Source organism: Thamnophis sirtalis, unplaced genomic scaffold (assembly GCF_051295495.1).
Source record: "Thamnophis sirtalis isolate CommonGarterSnake01/CBP01778 unplaced genomic scaffold, rThaSir2_p1.2 scaffold_6, whole genome shotgun sequence".
Taxonomy (NCBI): Eukaryota; Metazoa; Chordata; class Lepidosauria; order Squamata; family Natricidae; genus Thamnophis; species Thamnophis sirtalis.
In genome coordinates, this window is record NW_028261386.1 from 14,556,379 (window position 1) to 14,569,135 (window position 12,757).

General features: G+C 41.5%; 1 protein-coding gene across 1 annotated transcript in view; it reads left to right on the forward strand.

Annotated features, from left to right (window-relative positions):
- Nucleotides 1-470: 470 nt before the first annotated feature.
- The window catches only part of MYL10 (myosin light chain 10), a 62,413-nt gene continuing 50,126 nt past the window's right edge, over nt 471-12,757 (forward strand). Inside the window, exons 1-2 of the mRNA XM_087719075.1 lie at nt 471-489; nt 2,304-2,373. The gene's annotated coding sequence lies outside the window, so the exon portion shown is untranslated. The remainder of the gene's footprint in view (nt 490-2,303; nt 2,374-12,757) is intronic.

Genomic DNA, 12,757 nt, shown 5'->3' on the forward strand with positions numbered 1-12,757 from the left:
GCTGAAAGGAGACCCCTCTTTATATCTGTGCAATGGGTGTGATGCATATTGAAAAGAGAGGAGGCTTCAACTGTAATTTTGCTGTTGCCCCCTCCCCATTGTAGAGAAGCTCCTGGCTGGGCTGGATGATTGGCACAACCTTACCACTCTCCCTTCTGATAAATTGGTATTTTGTGACTGATCCTGCCATGGTGACAGTTATTTTTTCAATACCCAAATAGGTAGTCTAACATCCACCTACCCCCCCAAATTATGGAACACCTGTTGTGGAAACCACAACTTCCTTTGTTTGACTTCCAATATTCTGAACAAGCAAAATGATTTTTCCTCCAGGGCAAGAATTGAGAGGGGCTGTTCGTGCCACACATCCCTGGGCTAATCAAAGCTACGGCTTTGGTTAAGCCCTGATCTGTTTGTACGAAGCCTCCTTGCTAAGACCTGGGGATCATCTGCCTTCATCCGAGATGGGGAGGGAGCGGCATGTGAAAGGTCAGTGCGTTAGATCAATATTTAATTGAACTGCAGGCCAAGTATTTGGCCATCAATTGATGCGGCTGCATTAAGATTCTTTCCTTGACCTGTATTCACCCTTGACTAGGGTGAATGTCTCTTTCTGGGCCTCCTCATCAGTTTCCCCCATGACAGCTGCAACCCTCTGACTTAGCAAGAAAGCTTAAGCGTGTGAAAGGAGGCCTGATTTTGCCAACGTGCATCCACACCCATGTGCTGATCCTCCCCACACATTGTGCCCCGTGTGTTTTGGCAGTTCAAATAGGGCAGGACAATAGCTTATGCCATTGTTAGGAAGAAACAGAACTTTTGCCCAAGGTTGTTAAGCACTTACCAATAGCAATAGCACTTAAACCTTTATACTGCTTTACAGTGCTTTACAGCCCTCTCTAAGCGGTTTACAGAGTCAGCATATTTGCCCCCAACAATCTGGCTCCTCATTTTATCCACCTTGGAAGGCTGAGTCAACCTTGAGCCTGGTGAGATCCTAACTGCCAAATTGCAGGCAGCCGGCAGTCAGCAGAAGTAGCCTGCAGTACTGCACTCTAACCATTGCGCCACTGTGACTTTTCACTCATGTTAAAAGTGAAAAAGACAACTCAAAAGGTTGTCCACCAATTTGAATGGGTGGCTACAGGGGTGCTTTCTTCATATTCAGAGACTTGGATTGCAATTAAACAACAATTTCTCCACCAAGACCGACAATCAAGAGATATCAGATTAGAATTCTGTTCTCCCATCCATCACATGCCACCTAGGAACTTTATTATACAGGTATCTGTGGAGATTTTCAGTCATCCAGGTCATGGTTGTTCCAAAGGTGATTTTTCCAAAGGTAACTGGACTTTTTTTTTGGTTTTTCCTTGAAGACGTTTTGTTTCTCATCCAAGAAGCTTCTTCAGTTCTGGAAAAACTGAAGTAGCTTCTTGAATGAGAAGCAAAACATCTTCAAGGAAAAACAAAGAAAAGTCCAGTTGCCTTTGAAAAAAGCACCTTTGGGATGTTTATTATGCAGGCATTGGTCGTTGCATAGAAAAACATGCTTTGGCAAGACCCTAACTCTTTCACACGAGGCTGATTTTTTCAGCGTAATTGAAAAAGGGGCAGCACACTGCAAAGACAAGAAATCAGTACCTGATATTTATAAGGGGGAAAAAAGGAACTCTTGGATTCATATTTATGCAGACAAGTAGCTTCCGAGATGGTTGAGATTTGCAATGAATACATGCTGCAAAACTCACATTTTTCTTTCTGCTGTAACAAAACTCCAAAGGGGAGGTGTAACCTGAACAAAAGATTAGCAGGATGGAGTCCATTTGCCTTTGAGAGCAGAGCAAATGCAGCGATTTGTAAAGGATTAAAACTGCAATTTGAGGGAGAGCAGCTGCTGTTATACCATTGCCAGCCGAACCAGCTCTTATCTCTTGCCTGGTGCCTTCACTTTTAGTTTTCTAAAAGTTACTATCATCTTCCGCTATGGGAACAGATTGGATTTTGGCTTTGTTCCCTCAAGACTTCCTTGGGTTCAGTGAAGGATGGTTGTAGGACCAAAAGCTAATTTTTGGTTGTTGGTAGCATCTTGATAATTATCACAGAACCAATAGATAGATAGATAGATAGATAGATAGATAGATAGATAGATAGATAGATAGATAGATAGATAGATAGATAGATAGATAGAAGGCAATTAAACCAGTCTTTCTTTCTTTCTTTCTTTCTTTCTTTCCTTTCTTCCTTCCTTCCTTCTTTCTCTCTCTCTCTCTCTCTCTTTCTTTCATTCCCCCCTTTTTCAGGATTAAAAATAGAATCAGATTCGGGAAAAGGTGCAGTCAAGTCTCTGCATTCTAGCATTGTGCTTCACAGGTATGTTGCTACTCAAATATTTTGACACTAACTTTTGTGCAGTTCTAGGCTGCATAAACAGAGGGATAGAATCAAGATCACATAAAGTGTTAATACCACTTTGTAATACCTTGGTAAGGCCACACTTGGAATACTGCATTCAGTTTTGGCCACCACGATGTAGAAAAGATGTGGAGACTTTAGAAAGAGTGCAGAGAAGAGCAACAAAGATGATTAGGGGACCGGAGGCTAAAACGTATGAAGAACGGTTGCAGGAATTGGGTATGCCTTGTTTAATGAAAAGAAGGACTAGGGGAGACATGATAGCAGTGTTCCAATCTCAGAGGTTGCCACAAAGAAGAGGGAGTCAAACTATTCTCCAAGGCACCTGAGGGCAGAACAAGAAGCAATGGGTGGAAGCTAATCAAGGAGAGAAGCAACTAAGAATTGAGGAGAAATTTCCTGACAGTTAGAATAATTAATCAGTGGAACAACTTGCCTCCAGAAGTTGTGAATGCTCCAACTCTGGAAGTTTTTAAGAAGAGTTTGGACAACCATTTGTCTGAAGTGGTGAAGTGTTTTCTGCCTAGGCAGAGGGTTGGACTAGAAGACCTCCAAGATCCTTTCCAACTCTTTTATTCTATTCTAAGGTATGCAATAATAGAAGTACTTTTTTTCTAAAAAACAAAACAAAACCCTCCTGTGGTATGCAAACTTGTAGTTGCTGTTATTACTTTGAATGTTTAGCTATGATTTTAATTGGGCTGCTTTGGAATATTGTAAGCAGATCGTTGTTCTAAGAGGTAGACCCCAATTCATTTAAATCAACCATCTAGTCAGTAGTTCTAGAGTAGTGTGAGGCACCCTTTTGTAGGAGAACATTGTTAAGCAAACGTCCATGTGAAATGACGAGTAATCCAGAACTTCAGAAAGGGTGAATGGCAAGTTGATCAATTACTTTGGAACGCCTACTGGTAGTCCTTGATATACGACCGAAATGGAGCCTGCCCATTACAATACCAATAACACACTTATATACCACACACTCTTTGGGTGGTTTTACAATGTTAGCATATTGTCTCCCAACAATCTGGGTCCTCATTTCTATGGACCTTGGAAGGATAGACGGCCAAGTCAACCTTGCGTCGGTCAGGATTGAACTCCAGGCTGTGGGCAGAGCTTGCTTGCAATACTACATTCTAACCACTAGGCCACCAGGGCTCCTGCAGTCATATGTCATGATGGTTGCAAAACAGATAGGTCATGCGACCTACCCAATTTTACAACTTTTTGCAGTGGTCATTAACAATAAAAAACAAATAAATATATAGTCATCAGGAGTACAGTGTTTGATGGCACGTCTTAACCGCTGCCACAGAAAAAGTGACCACAATATTCATGATAGTGAAATTGGAAGCATGGTACATGGTTTCCATGGAAGCATGGAAACTTGGTGCAGTATACCAAACCTCTGTCTGTCCAGGATGTTGTTACATGATAGTGAAATAAATGAGTTCTTTATAATAAATGATACTTATAGATATAACAGTATAATAGGATGTGAGTGCTACTTTTCATTTCTCTTGAACTGCATGGATAATTCTATTCAAGTAAAAGGTTTCTTTTTTTTAAACTATCTATTCAGCAAACAAAAAAAATAAAAAATACCAATGGTAGGATGTTATGCTGGGCCCAAAAGAATACTTCCATGTAAGAAAAGTGAGAGATGTCAAACATTTAGCCAACATTTCCTCTTAGTATCCAGGTTCTGTTGTTTCATGGATGCTACTGATCTCCAGTTGATATTCCATGTCCTTTATCCTCTGAATACATGTGTAGCCTTATTGTAATCCAAAACAAGAAGGAACTCAGCCAAAAGGCCATAAGAATCTACTTTGGATTTTATAAGACTAAAGTAAAAGTAAAGGTTCCCATTGCACATATGTGCTAGTCGTTCCCGAGTCTAGGAGGTGGTGCTAATCTCAGTTTCAAAGCCGAAGAGTCAGCGCTGTCCCAAGATGTCTCCGTGGTCATGTAGCTGGCATGACTAAATGCCGAAGGCGCACGGAACGCTGTTACCTTCCCACCAAAGTGGTCCCTATTTTTCTAATTGCATTTTTACGTGCTTTCGAACTGCTAGGTTGGCAGAAGCTGGAACAAGTAGCAATAGCAATAGCAGTTAGACTTATATACCGCTTCATAGGGCTTTCAGCCCTCTCTAAGCGGTTTACAGAGTCAGCATATTGCCCCCAACAACAATCCGGGTCCTCATTTTACCCACCTCGGAAGGATGGAAGGCTGAGTCAACCCTGAGCCGGTGGGATTTGAACAGCCGAACTGCAGAACTGCAGTCAGCTGAAGTAGCCTGCAGTGCTGCATTTAACCACTGCGCCACCTCGGCTCTAGTAACGGGAGCTCACTCTGTTATGTAGCGCTAGGGATTCGAACTGCTGAACTGCCGACCTTTCTGATCGACAAGCTCCGAGTCTTAGCCACTGAGCCACCGCGTTCCTCTTTTTTTTTTATAAGACTACTGAAAGCTTATTTATTTGTAAAAGTTATTAACTGCCTACCTTACCGCATGCTAATGTTTCTCTGTAAATACAAGAGGTAAAGGGTTGGTAGGAAAAAATTAGATTTTTTTTAATTCAGTGCCTAATCATCAGGTTCCAAGCCAACATCTCAATTTTGGGCATCCACACCTCAAGTCTGAGAATAGTATTGAATATACATCTGGGGCAGCCCAAATTCCTCTTAAGAATTTTGATTGCACGACTTCCTTGTGCCCTGAATAAAATCAGAGCTAGTCCTTTAGTAACAAAGAGCTAAAAACCGAGGCCACCGTTGTGTTGTTGGAAGGAAGCCATTCCTTCCAACAACACAACATTAGAAGCCCAACGTATCTGGAAAGTGCCAACTTGGGGGAAAGCTTGTTCTTGAGTTATTCCTACTGGAGAAATCTGTAATAGTGCTTCTTGTCCTGAGATTTCTTCTATATTGGGGTAAAGCTGTAACCGTGCCAGCACCCAGGCTGTGTGACCATGTTAGGACTTCAGTTGAGGTGACCTTAGAAATGTGCAGCTGCCTTTAAGGTCAAAATGACTAAAGAGCTTTATATTGGCAAATAACAATACAGACCAGCCAGCTGCTAAATAGTTGCTTTGCTCTCTCACATGGTGGTCCGGCGGAACAAAATGGGGAGGGATCTGATTTCAATGATTCCTCCTACACATATAAAAGGGATCTGATAGAACTTTCAATCTTATTAAAGGCGGGCGTCAAGTTACTTGTGGTTTGCCTGGAACATTTTTGAGGATCAAAGCATAAACACAACATCTGCGGCAAAGATTAAGGGAAGGGGAGGGAGGCAGTTTGCCATGTTTAACAAGGGCATGACTACCACTCCCCAATCCCGGTAACACCATATCCCATGTCATCTCAGAATATATAAAATGCAAGTGACTGAGATTTGGGGTGGAGGGTGGGGAGAGGTTCACCCAGAAGGTTTTCTCCCCAGGAAAGTTCATGTACCTCTTTGTCATGGGATGATTGCAAGATAACTCCCCAGCTGACTAGACTAAGGCCCATGAGGCATTTGGGAACACATTTCTCTACAGAAGTGTGTACAAAACTACAAAATGGCATTCTTATAAACTCTTACACTTGCTAGGGAATTAAACCCTTTTCACGTACTGTTCATATTTCATGTTCAACATGCACTGAACATACTAGTGTTGGCACCATCCAAGCTTGGGATATTGTGAAGGCAGGTTCAACTCAGATAGCAGTAGCAATAGCAATAGCAGTAGACTTATATACCGCTTCATAGGGCTTTCAGCCCTCTCTAAGCGGTTTACAGAGAGTCAGCATATTGCCCCCAACAATCTGGGTCCTCATTTTACCCACCTCGGAAGGATGGAAGGCTGAGTCAACCCTGAGCCGGTGAGATTTGAACCGCTGACCTGCTGATCTAGCAGTAGCCTGCAGTGCTGCATTTAACCACTGTGCCACCTTGGCTCTATACATGAGTCGGTTAAGCACCTGGTGTGAATATAACTGGTGATGATCACCATATCTTAAACTGTATTGTAGAAAGTTAGCACCCATCCCTCTCCTAGGAAAATGAGATATTTTAGGAAATATTAAAAGGACAGAATATTTCCCCTGAAAGGGAGGCAGGAACTCAGCACCCCACCACCTTTGTCAATGGGCCATTAAGGCCTGGGCCAGTCTATTCTACATAACAAAGATCTACCTCCTTCAGGCAGAGCCATAGTAGGAATTGCCCAAAGCCCTTTCATTACATCATTGCCAATCAAGACTCAACCAAGCTTGGGACTCAGGACAGCCTACAGAGTTGCTCCTGCATGGCGCCATGTGAGTCTGACAACCAATCAGAATACAAGCTCAAATTCAAAAGCCCAGAGAGGGCACAAAACCAGGGCACTCTCAGAATCTCTTCCCCCCCCCCAGCATTCAAGCCATGTGGTCCCGTTCATCACTAAACCACCTTTCCAAGCAATTTCCATGAATCCAGTGTCTTTTCCCCCACTTGGAACTGAACCTTGAAGGATATTTCTTCCAACAGTATGTTTCCACAAAAGAGCAGAAACAAGGAAAGGGACATTCCACACTTTCAGATAAAGCATCAGCTTTTTCCCAGCCATCAAGCAGGAAAGAAGCAACAGTAGGATGTTCCTATTCTTAATCAAAAATCCACTTCAACTTCACTGGTAAACTGCCTTAGGATTGCAGACATCATAAACACTGTTAGGAATATAATTCTAACGGTTGGGTTGGCAATATATAAATCATATAGCAATGCTATACCTGTTTCTTTAAACATACTGTAAAATGTGATTGGTTGCTGTTTCCCTCAATCGGCCATAAGAGGGAGCCAGAATGACTGTTAGCTCTCTGTTTGTTAGATGCTGGGCTGATCTGATCTGAGTGTTTTTTGGAAGCTGGCTGTTAGAAAGTCCCATGAGCTATTGTAAGTTTTGCAACTGCTAGCAAACTTTGTGTACCGGACTGAATTATCCATGTATGACTTGGACTGTTTGATGGACTCTGATACCTCTATTTCCACGAAAGTAAAAGCCTATTTAAACTGCAGTGTCTCTGTATGCTGGTTTGTGTGTTCTCCAACACAACTCTCACAACGCTTCGCTGAACGTACTCGCTCTCCCAATGGGGAGCTTACCTAACAAACACCATTCCAAGTGCTACTTTGTGCTTTTAGATGTTGTCTCCATCTCCAATACAGAACAGTAGAATAGCAACAATCAGTGTGAAGATCACCAATTATTGTAGCAGATACAATTCTCCCCCAGAATAGGATCAGAATAAACCTCCATCAAGGCTTTCATGAAGCTCAATTGACAGGAAATTGTGAAGATAAGATGCCTCATTATGTGTCTTTTTCATGTAACATGTTAATCCAGAACATGGTTTGGTTTTACTTAATGTGCTATGTGAATCTAGCTCCTGATGTTTGTAAAAACATTGTTTTAGAGGTGATCTTATTACACTATTGAGTATAGGTAGTCCTTGACTTACAACAATTCATTTAGTGACTGTTCCAAGTTACGACAGCACTGAAAAAAGTCACTTAGAACCATTTTTCACAGTTATGACCTTGGTAGCATCCCCATGATCATGCGATCAAAATTCGGATACTTGGCAACTGGTTCATACTTATGACCGTTGCTGTGTCCCGAGGTCATCTGATCACCTCTTGCAGCATTCTGACAAAAAAAAGTCAATGAGGAAGCCAGATTCACTTCACAACCAGGTTACTAATTTATCCATTGCAGCGACTCACTTAACAAGAAAGGTTGTAAAATGGGGCAAAACTCACTCAACAAATGTCTCACCTGGCAACAGAAATTTTGGGCTCAATCATGGTCTTAAGTCGAGGACTACCTGTATCATATTCTATTCCAGGATGTAAGGGAGGAGCATTTTAGAATTATGTGGCCATTGGGTATTGGTGTTCTTGTGGCCTGCCAGCGGCCAGAGGAAATGGTAGTAGATTCGGACAGTGAGGAGGTTGGGGAGGAACATGAGCCAGTCCTGGAGTCTGGGCAAGGCTCTGATGAGGGCTCTGTGTCAGAGGCAGAGAGGGAACCAAAGCCGTATGCCACTTATCAGCTGCCTTCAGAGTCAGACATCAGTGAGGCAGATGAATAGCTGGAGCCTGTTCCCAGTGTGCACATGTGCAGAGTTGCTACACAAAGGGAAAAGCTAAAGAAGAGGGGTCGACTTGGGAGTAAGGCCACAGGTGGACAATGAATGGCCCCTCCCAGAGGAAATAAAAGAGGAGCGAAAGGGGAGTGGAGTTTGCAGGGGACAATTAGTTCGCTTAATTGGTCCGTGACTCTCCAAGACTCCTTGCCAAATTTTGCAGATATCGGCCTGTCAGCTCTCCACACCAGATAAGGTCTGTGACTGTGAATCCTCCCTTGAAAGACTTTGCTGGATGTAAATGAGCAGAATTCACAGTAAATTAAAAAAAAGGGGGGGGGTTTGGTCAGGACAAGGAGTTTGCTTCATGCTCTTGGGAAGCCTAGGTCAGAACAGGTGTGTAAGAACGAACACAACTTTTCAGGTAGGACACTAGTCAATTTGTTCATTGCTTAAGGCATGTTGTTCAACTATCCTGCATTTTATTCCCTTTAGCCACCTGCTTGTGATTGCAAATAGACTTCATGCCCTGACCCAACATGGCATTCTACTGAGGCCACATCGGATTATGTTCCTTTCCCTGGTGCTTATTTAAATTAGTTTGTTTTCCGTTTTTGACAGATTATCTTTTCTGATGGAGTGTAATGAGGTGTAAATAAGCAGAAGTGAGCTTGGAGGCTGAAAAGGAGCACTGTGTTTGTCAAGTTAGATACAGCAGTTCTGGGTCCTCAGCAAAAGAGACAATCACAAATCAACAATTCATTGCTGTAGACATGCAACCAAGTTGCCAAGGCGGTTGCGGTGGTGGAATGCAGAATCTGTTAGGCCTGGCCCTGCCAGTTTCTTCAGGTGTGTGTGTGTGTGTATGTGTCTGCAGGTATGCGCATGGACGTTTCTGTTAGAAAGGTAATAGTGCAGCTTCTCCAGTGTCCATTTTATCATGGCACGACCAAACCGCGGTCCACTAAAGCAGTGTTTCTCAACCTTGGCAACTTGAAGATGTCTGGACTTCAACTCCCAGAATTCTGGGAGTTGAAGTCCGGACATCTTCAAGTTGACAAGGTTGAGAAACACTGCACTAAAGCACGCCCGATTAAAGCGCATTGCTGACGTCATCAGCAGCGCGACAACAGCGACCGCGGAGAAAAAAGGGCGCTTTAAAAAGCGCTTTGAAAGCAAGCCGATTCACGTTAAGGTAAGGGTTAGGTTTAGAGTTAGGGTTAGGGTTAGGTTAAGGGTTAGGGTTAGGGTTAGGGTTAGGGTTAGGGTTAGGGTTAGGTTAAGCGTTAGGGTTAGGGTTAGGTTAAGGGTTAGCGTTAGGTTTAGCGTTAGGTTAAGGGTTAGGTTTAGGGTTAGGTTTAGGGTTAGGTTAAGGGTTAGGTTTAGGGTTAGGTTTAGGGTTAGGTTTCGGGGGGTTAGGTTTAGGTTTAGGGGTTAATTTTAGCTTTAGCGCTCACAGCGTGCTTTTTTCGTCACGCTGTGATGACATCAGGTACGCAGTTTCGTCGAGCGCGCTTTAGTCGAACGCGGTTTTGTGGTGGAACCCCATTTTATATGGTGTTGTGCAGTGTTTCTCAACCTTGGCAATTTTAAGATACTGGACTCCAACTCCCAGAATTCTATGCTGGCTGGGGAATTCTGGGAGTTGAATTCTGCCTATTTTAAAAGTTGCCAAGGTTGAGAAACACTGCACTAGAGCATTCTTGTTTTCAGCCGTTGATTATGCTCCCGTTCAGAACTGAATCTTATTTTGCTCAAACCTTTCAAAATGGCAACGACACAGCTGGCTGGGGAATTGAAGTCCACCAATCTTAAAATGGCCAAGTCTGAGAGACATGGTGGCGCAGTGGTTAGAGTGCAGTACTGCAGGCCCCTTTAGCTGACTGCTATCTGCAGTTCAGCAGTTCAAATCTCACCGGCTCAAGGTTGACTCATCCTTCCATCCTTCCGAGGTGGGTGAAATGAGGACCCTGACTGTGGGGGTGATATGCTGACTCTGTAAACCGCTTAGAGAGGGCTGAAAGCCCTATGAAGCGGTATATAAGTCTAACTGCTATTGCTATTGGTGTAGTGTTTAAGATGTTGGACTGACAGTAGGGAGAATTAGCTTCTATCTCAAACCCTTCCTCAGTGAAATTGGGTTTAGTTGGGTACATCACTTCAAGCTCCTGAACACAAGGCAAGATATAAAACTAAGAAATAGCTTTTGGGGTTAAGATCTTAGTTTAGCAATGAGGAGACCTCATCCTCCCTCAGCCATAGAACTTCACTAAATGATTGACTCTTTCTCAATACACCTTGCCTCATGTTGGTGGTGAATTACTTATTCATGTGATTTGTCTACCACTTTGCAATCAAAAATCAATCAATCCAGGCAACTATTGTGAGATATGGATTGTGATGCCCTTGAGAGTGCAGCAGTAATTTCTTTTTTCTTTTTAAATCCTTTGTTATGATCTTTTGGCCAGAAAACACAACCAGAAAATATGTAGACCTGTAATTATTAGTAATACTGTTTTAAAATAAGTAAAATTACATAAAATGCATTATTATAGTAGCTGTAACACAGATAGCAGTGGAAATCACAAAATTTATGCTAAACGTAGAAGATTGAATAAAATCTATCTGGCCTAAATTAAATTAGAATGATAGACATTAAACAGATATTTTAAAAAGTCAATCCACAGGATTAAGTAGTTTTAAACTCATATTTATATTATATATACTGTGTATATGTATGTATGTATGTATGTATGTATGTATATATATATATATATATATATATATATATATATATATATATATGTGTGTGTGTGTGTGTGTGTGTGTGTGTGTGTGTGTGTGTGTGTGTGTGTGTGTGTTTATTTGTGCTGATAAATAAATAAAGGGAGACTAGTATAGATCTATTTCATATATATATGTCTCTAGTTGTTCGGGTTTTCTCCCGCATAGAATTGGAGATGTCTTGGCGACTCCTGGAAACACCAAGCCTGAAGTAGCCTGAAGCAGCCTGAAGATGACGAATGAGACTTCGTCGAAACGTCGCCAAGACATCTCCAATTCTACGCGGGAGAAAACCCAAACAACTAGAGACCTACATACTAACACCCGCGAAAACCTCAGAATATATATATATATATATATATATATATATATATATATATATATATATATATATATATGTGTGTGTGTGTGTGTGTGTGTGTGTGTGTGTGTGTGTGTGTGTGTGTGTGTGTGTATGTATGTATGTTTGTGTGTGTGTACACACACACACATACACACACACAGAAATATACATACATACATACATACATACATACAGTGTGTTTGTGTGTGTGTGTGTGTATCTTTTGATTTGTTTACAGCTCTGTAAAAGATGAGCAGGATATAACATCTTAAAAATAAGAAGTAATAGTCACATTTCTTCATATGAGTGAAATTCACAGGAATTAGAAAGCAGCATTAATTACTCATCATCAACTAGAGTTTTCAGCAGTATTTCCCCTTGTATAAGAAAAGGGAAATCTGCTGGGGACAAAGAAAGCCCAACATTGGAGAAAAATACCGTAAGCATTTCCTATTTGAGCAGGGGGGTTAGACTAGAAGGCCTCCAAGGTCCCTTCTAACTCTATTTTTCTCTTATTCTGTTACAATAGAAGAAATCCTGAAACCTTTGAATTTGGTAGATAATATTTCAAGTAAACATTCAGAGCCTTTTATCTTTGTGCATTTTTTTCTCTTCTTCCTCCACTGGGTCTTAGAAGGCAATTATTTGCTGAATCAGCTGTCCTTCTAATTAGCACATTGAATGATGGATATTCTTAGGGCAGGGTAGATTAAATAAACATATGCATTCCCTTTTTATAGGTATTTTAAAAATTCTCAGTTCTCCTTTGAGTACTTGTGTGGTGAGACTTGGAATTAGCTGTTAATGTGAAGAATCCAGACGGTGAAAGCAAAATATTTCCACTGTAGAGATTTTAGAACTTAACAGGAATCAAAATCCAGTTAAGTTATCTCTCACTATTACACATATAAGATTCCTTAGTTACAGGAATATCCTTTTTTTAAATTTTGCTGGGAGACACACTTTAAAGGAGGAACCAATTGGACCTGGGAATGGATTTAAAATATATAATCCATTTATTAAATAGATATATCACTGTTTCTCATACATACAATAAATTTTAAACTTCTTCTATATGATTAAAATTCTAAA